This window comes from Nematolebias whitei, chromosome 1, assembly GCF_014905685.2.
Source record: "Nematolebias whitei isolate Nwh7 chromosome 1, NemWhi1, whole genome shotgun sequence".
Lineage (NCBI taxonomy): Eukaryota > Metazoa > Chordata > Actinopteri > Cyprinodontiformes > Rivulidae > Nematolebias > Nematolebias whitei.
In genome coordinates, this window is record NC_056498.1 from 3,841,419 (window position 1) to 3,847,412 (window position 5,994).

Genomic DNA, 5,994 nt, shown 5'->3' on the forward strand with positions numbered 1-5,994 from the left:
CATCCAATGGTCAGTCCCTCCACACAGGAAGCATGGCTGTGGCCCTCTTGCGTACCCACGTGGTTGTTGCTGTTGTGAGCCTGGCCAAGGGCCAGGGGGTGGTGGTGGGCGTGGAAAAGCTGGAAGCTGTTGTGGTGGGGCAGTGTTCAAGGTCATCTGTTGTGCAGCTTGAAGAAGAGTCAGCTGAGCATTTTCTTCGGCCGTGTGCTGTTCCCAGGCGTGTCTGGCATGACGTAGGAGGTCGTTGAGGCGAATGCCAGCTTTCTAGCCTATGTATGTGTTCTGGACAGACTTGCGGATTGTTGGCAAGAATCCATCCATCACACATTGACACAGGATGGTTTTGAAGGCTGAAGCCTGTGCAGCATCACGCCAGTTGTTGTCCGGAAAAGCGATGCCAGAGTGTGTGCGAAACACAGGAATGAGACGATCGATGTACTCTTGAGGGGGTTCGCCACTCTTCTGGACCGTGTCCTTGATCTTTGCATATTGAGGCGTCTGTGGAAATGCTGTCTTAACTCTCCTGACAATGTCACCTACAGCTGTCACAAAGTCTTGGTTATCTGCGTGGGCGTATTTGACACGCACCAGCCGTTGGTTGCCAGGCGGGACCTCAAACAGCTGTGCGCCTATGGTGCTTACAAAGTTCATACCATAGACAGCTGTGAGAATCATTTTTAGTTCTGGTATGGTGGGGCGGAGAATACGAACCATGTTGGTGATGGCTTCACCCACAGCGTCTCCTCCTTGGGCCATGTCTGGGAGGTGTTGTTTGGCTAGGCTTGTCAGGTCGCTCAGTGGCCAAGTTCTGAACACCAGTTGTGGTCCGTCAGGTCCACCTACCTCCAGCATCGGCATGGTCGTGGAGTTGTGTTCACCATCTGAAGTCATGGGGGAGCTTATGGAACCGTTGTTATGCTGTGACTGTTGCAGTCTCTGTATTTCAGCCTCCAGCAGTTTTTCTTTTTCTCTGAAAGCTTTAATCCGCTCCTCTTGCTCTGCAGCTTTGGACCGAGTTATGATTGAAGAACCCTCAGAAAATGATGAAAGCGATGGTGAAGAGTTTGAAGATGTTGATGAGACTGTGCTGGTAGCAGGGGATGGTGGTGGGAGTGGTCCAGTTGTAACATCTCTTCCTCCTGCTGCTCCTTGTTCATCCTGTTGCTGAGGGGCAGCTGGCCTTGGTCCAATAAAATCATCGTCTGAAGTGAGGACCCATGCAGGTTTCAGTCCAGGGCGGGTCTCATGTGTTTCCATCTGTGGTGGGCCATAGGGTTGTGGGTCTTTGAGTCCAGCCAGCGAGGCGTAGATCGAGGTGGAGGGTGCGGTGGGAGGAAGAGGTCTGTGGGTCTCCGGTGCATGTGTGAGAGAAGACAGAGGAAAAAGAGAGGTTTTCAGTTTTTTTTTTCTTTCTTTGTCTGGTCTTTGTCTTTCTGAGTCTCCTGTTCTCTGCACTGTTTCACTAAGTCTTCAACTTTTTGAGACATCTGTAATAATCTGGACTCCGTTTCACCCATCATATTTTTAGACTCATTTTTCCACATTTTAAATGCTTCCTCATGTCTGTGCATCGTTAAGTAAACCTTTTGAGGTATATTCTTCATCTGAATCATCCTCTGTTTTTGCTGCAATAATTGTTCTTCGAGTTTTTGAATGTCTTCGGTTTCTAAAGATCCATTTTTAGGAAAACCAAATTCGTAATGCCACTGAGAAACGAAACTTAGACAGGAATCTCCGTATAAGCGTTTCATTTTTTCTGCAACCGAACCGTTTGGTATATAATCTAGATTCTTACTTTTTGTCGCTCCCATTTTATCTTTGTTAGTCTCTCTTTCTTTAAGACGAAACTATTTTATTTCCTCAGCCCTCTTTTATCAAGACGAGCTTACCTCGGTTTTCCTAGTGAAAACTTACTCGGTTCCTACTCTAAATTCAGAACTTACCCCTGGGTTTTCCTAGTGAAAACTTACTCTCGGTTCCTACTCTAAATTCAGAACTTACCCCTCGATTTTCCTAGTGAAAACTTACTCTTATTTTATGAGAGAGCGATCTTTTTGACGGAGTCGTGTCTGTCGCCCGCTCGCTAGCTTAGTGCTTTTTTTTTATTTTTATTTTTTATTTATTTTATTTATTTATTTACCTTATCGTAGATGTCTCTGGTTTCCTGTTTCGAAATACAGCCGGAGTCGATCCTTTCTCCGGAGAACCAGAACGTCCTCCCACTCCCAAAACTTCCTACTTAGAGGGTCAGAGGTCCGGTGATCAGCCCCGTCGTGGTTCCCCGTCGATCAGACGAACTCCCGGCGTATCCCAAGCGTTGCCTCCAAACTTTTGTGGAAAATAATAATTGTTCTAAACTTTAAAAAACTCTTAATAAAAAGAAAACCAGAGACATTTCTCTTTTAGCTCAAAACGGAGCGCGAGGTTTATTCTTTCTGCAGAAAGGAGTTGCTGCCTGCACGAAGTCAGAACAAGCACTGGATTCTTAAAGAGACAGTACATATATTTATACATGTTTCGTGCGTCACAATAACATTTTATCATGAAGGGAGGATAACGTTCCTCAGGCTGATATCATACACAAGTTCTTGTTATCAGTACGAGATGATGTTATTCTTCTTGTGGAGCCGTGCTTTGTAACCAGTCTTCTGTCCATGTGACTAGAACATTCTGATAAACATTTGTGGAGCTGGTATTTTTCAATTAGATTTGTAACAAGTCTTTGTTCATGGACTAGAACATTCTGATAAACCAGGTGGAGCTGGTATTTTTTAATTAGATTTGTAACAGTCTTTTGTTCATGTGGCTAGAATCTCTGATAAAAGAAAAACATGTTGATACGAAAAAGCGTTCTCAGCCGTTAGATAAAAGTTCTGTATCTTTGCCTCTCTGCAGGTGGTGAAATACAAGGACGTTTGCTGAGCAGAGGACAAAAGTTCACATTTACAAGAGTTTACCAGTGTTCACATTCACACACCAACTTTGAAAGTCTGCAGAATGAGCATGGATTAAATGATATTTAAACAATACATGTTAGTTTATTAATTTTTTTCACACCTCCCATCACAACTTCTCGTTAACTCTGTTCCTGTGTCAAATAAGCAAGAGATCCTGAACTCTTTCAGGGATGAAGATGTCCACATCCTGGACAGAGAGGAACGATGGTTTGAGAGAGGAGTAAAGGAGCCCATCTTTGTGAAAAGAAATCATCCATCATTAAACAGGGGTGGAGGCCTCTGGGTTCAACTGTCCCCCTCTTACAATGCTGTGATTGCTAGTATCACTCAACCCCCTGTGAGTAGTAAACAGCCATCAGTGTGCTAATGATCCATTGTTAGGTTGATGGTCCTTCTTGACCATGTGAGCAGCTGGTTTTGGTTGTCAGCAGCAAACTGGTTGATCCACTCTGAGAAGGTGCTATTTAAGAGACTGAGCTGAATACAGCACCTCAGACTGAGGAAGTCTTTCGGATGAGAGACGAAACGTTTCTACATTTTTTTGATTTGTTTTGGGGTTTTTTAATGTCCAGAGGACCAGATTGAACTTTTTTGGATATATGTCAAACCTTTTCCATGTTCTGATGATTAATAATTTCTCTTTTTACTTTCTTGTATCCATCTTTCTCAGCAGCAGCTCATCTAACCAGCATGACACAGTCGTCAAGACGTTATTGCAGTGTGCCATGTTGTTCCAACAATAAACACAAAACACCGTATTTGAGTTTCCATGATTTTCCTGCGGACAAAGAAATACGTTCCCGTTGGGTGCGAGCGATCAGGAGAGATGAAGGCCAACTTTTAAAATCCTCCGTGGAAGCACTCATGTATGCAGTCTGCACTTTGCCCCAGAAGATCTAAATTCATCAGACAGTGGAAGAACCCGGATCAGACAATGTTATAATTGTTATAATTAACTGTATATATTTTGATTATTAGATATAATACCATGAACAGACTAAAGTAAATACAATTAAACAAATAAATTAATTCTGTGCGTGAATCCATGGTATTTTCCATAACGTTGACAAGTTACACTCTGAAAACACTGTTGTAATGGTGAAAATTATGCAGACTATGGCTGAAATACGATCAAGAGACTTGCTAAGACTTACCTATGAAAGGTAATTCCAATTGATATTGTTTGGATACCTGAATGGTTAGAACAATTCTAAGCAGCACATGTATGAGGCATTTTACCATCTCAGATTCCTGACTCCACGAAGATGGCACTGACCTAGGAACGCCATTCAGCGTTCTATGGGGCGTCTACGTATTAATGTCTATGGCTGCAGCGAGGTCTACTTGGGTTTGTTTACGTTCATTCCGGAAGTAGAACTTCTTCCTCTGTGTGTTATTTGTAAGGAGAGTTTACCACTCTGCTCATGTCAGTACTTCTATTCAGAATAAAAGCCTGCTGCATGTAAACGCTCATCATGAACAGATTGTGCCCATGTAAACAATACATTGGAATTATTTAATCAAAAAACATTTCAATCCGGTCAAAGAATTTTGCACATGTAAACATAGTTACTGTTCTTTGAATTGAGAAAGCTCTTTGGATGAGAAGAGTAATGTCTTTAGCTACAGAATAGAAGTCCAGTTGTTTTTGTTTTTAACCTTTTCTTTATTTACAACATCTCTGTTCACCTGTATTTTTGCACAAATAGAAACGGATATAAACACACTTGTAACAAAGTTTTGACCAATTATACAATAGTTTTCAAGGTTCTTTATTTGTCATTCCACCACATGTACCACATGTGGCGTGAAATTGCATACACAGGATCCCAGTTACATCCAACAAAGTATTAAAAAGTATTAAAACAAGTATTAAAACAAAGTGGTGATGTCACATCCCCAGGGAGAAACAAAGGTCCTTGGGGAACTTCTGTTTAGAACTGGCTCTCGTAACTCATGGGAGAACAATATGACATAATTTTAATCTCACAACTATATCAGCAAGAGCCATATAATTTTACAAACCGCTGGAAGGCGCTCTGGTCACATGACCACATAGTTTTATAAACTAATTTAGGATGCTGTGGTCATGTGAGTATATAGAGCTCTATGAAACACTAGAAGGGGTGCTCTGGTCACATGGCCATATAGAGTTTCAACTGGGTACTCCGGCGACCCAAAAAGGAAGAAGCAGGTAAAGATAATGGATGGATCAGAATCACAATCAGCCTTATTGTCTTTGCACTGGAGCACAACAAAATTACATTTCAGTTACAGCCGTCTGAGAACATAACAACAACAGACATGGTGGAGACGGAGGTGACTGAGGCCGCTGGCCTCGGGAGCCACAGCCCTTTTTACAGATAAGAATGAAGAAACACGAGGGGAGAGGAGGTTAAAAAAAAAAATCATATCTCACATTAAGATTTGATTAGAGGATGCTCTAGTTGCATATCCTCATAGGGGCCGTTTAGACGGCACATATTTTGAGTGAAACTGCTCCTTTCTCTCTGCGGTTCTACTGTTAATTTACATATCAGCCACCCCATCTTTGAATCCGGAGGTTTCTCAAACCACCTCTCAGAGTATAGGTTTTTGGCTAACCGCCTGCTGATAATATAAACATCTCCCGCTGAGGTTTTGTGTTAAACCACATGTGCAAACGCATGCGCGGAAAGACAACATATTTCTATCAACAACAGTGGCGACAGATTATAACATACTGCTTTCTGTGCTACGACTGAAGGAATTTTCCTGTTTAAACAAACATTTTGTTCCTTCTAGTTCTTTATTTGACACAGTTACTAATGGAAAATCAGCCACTTCACTTAATAACCAAACTTCAACAAATCAAATCCCTCCTACAAGTCAATCCTCAGTTAATCACACATTCTCTTTTTCTCCATTTCTCAGTCAATGAGGTCAATAAACTGTTAAAAGATCTTGATCCTAAAAAATCTGCAGGTCCAGATGAACTTCCACCTTATTTCTTAAGGCTGGCTGCTCATATCATCACAGTCCCTGTGACCCACATCTT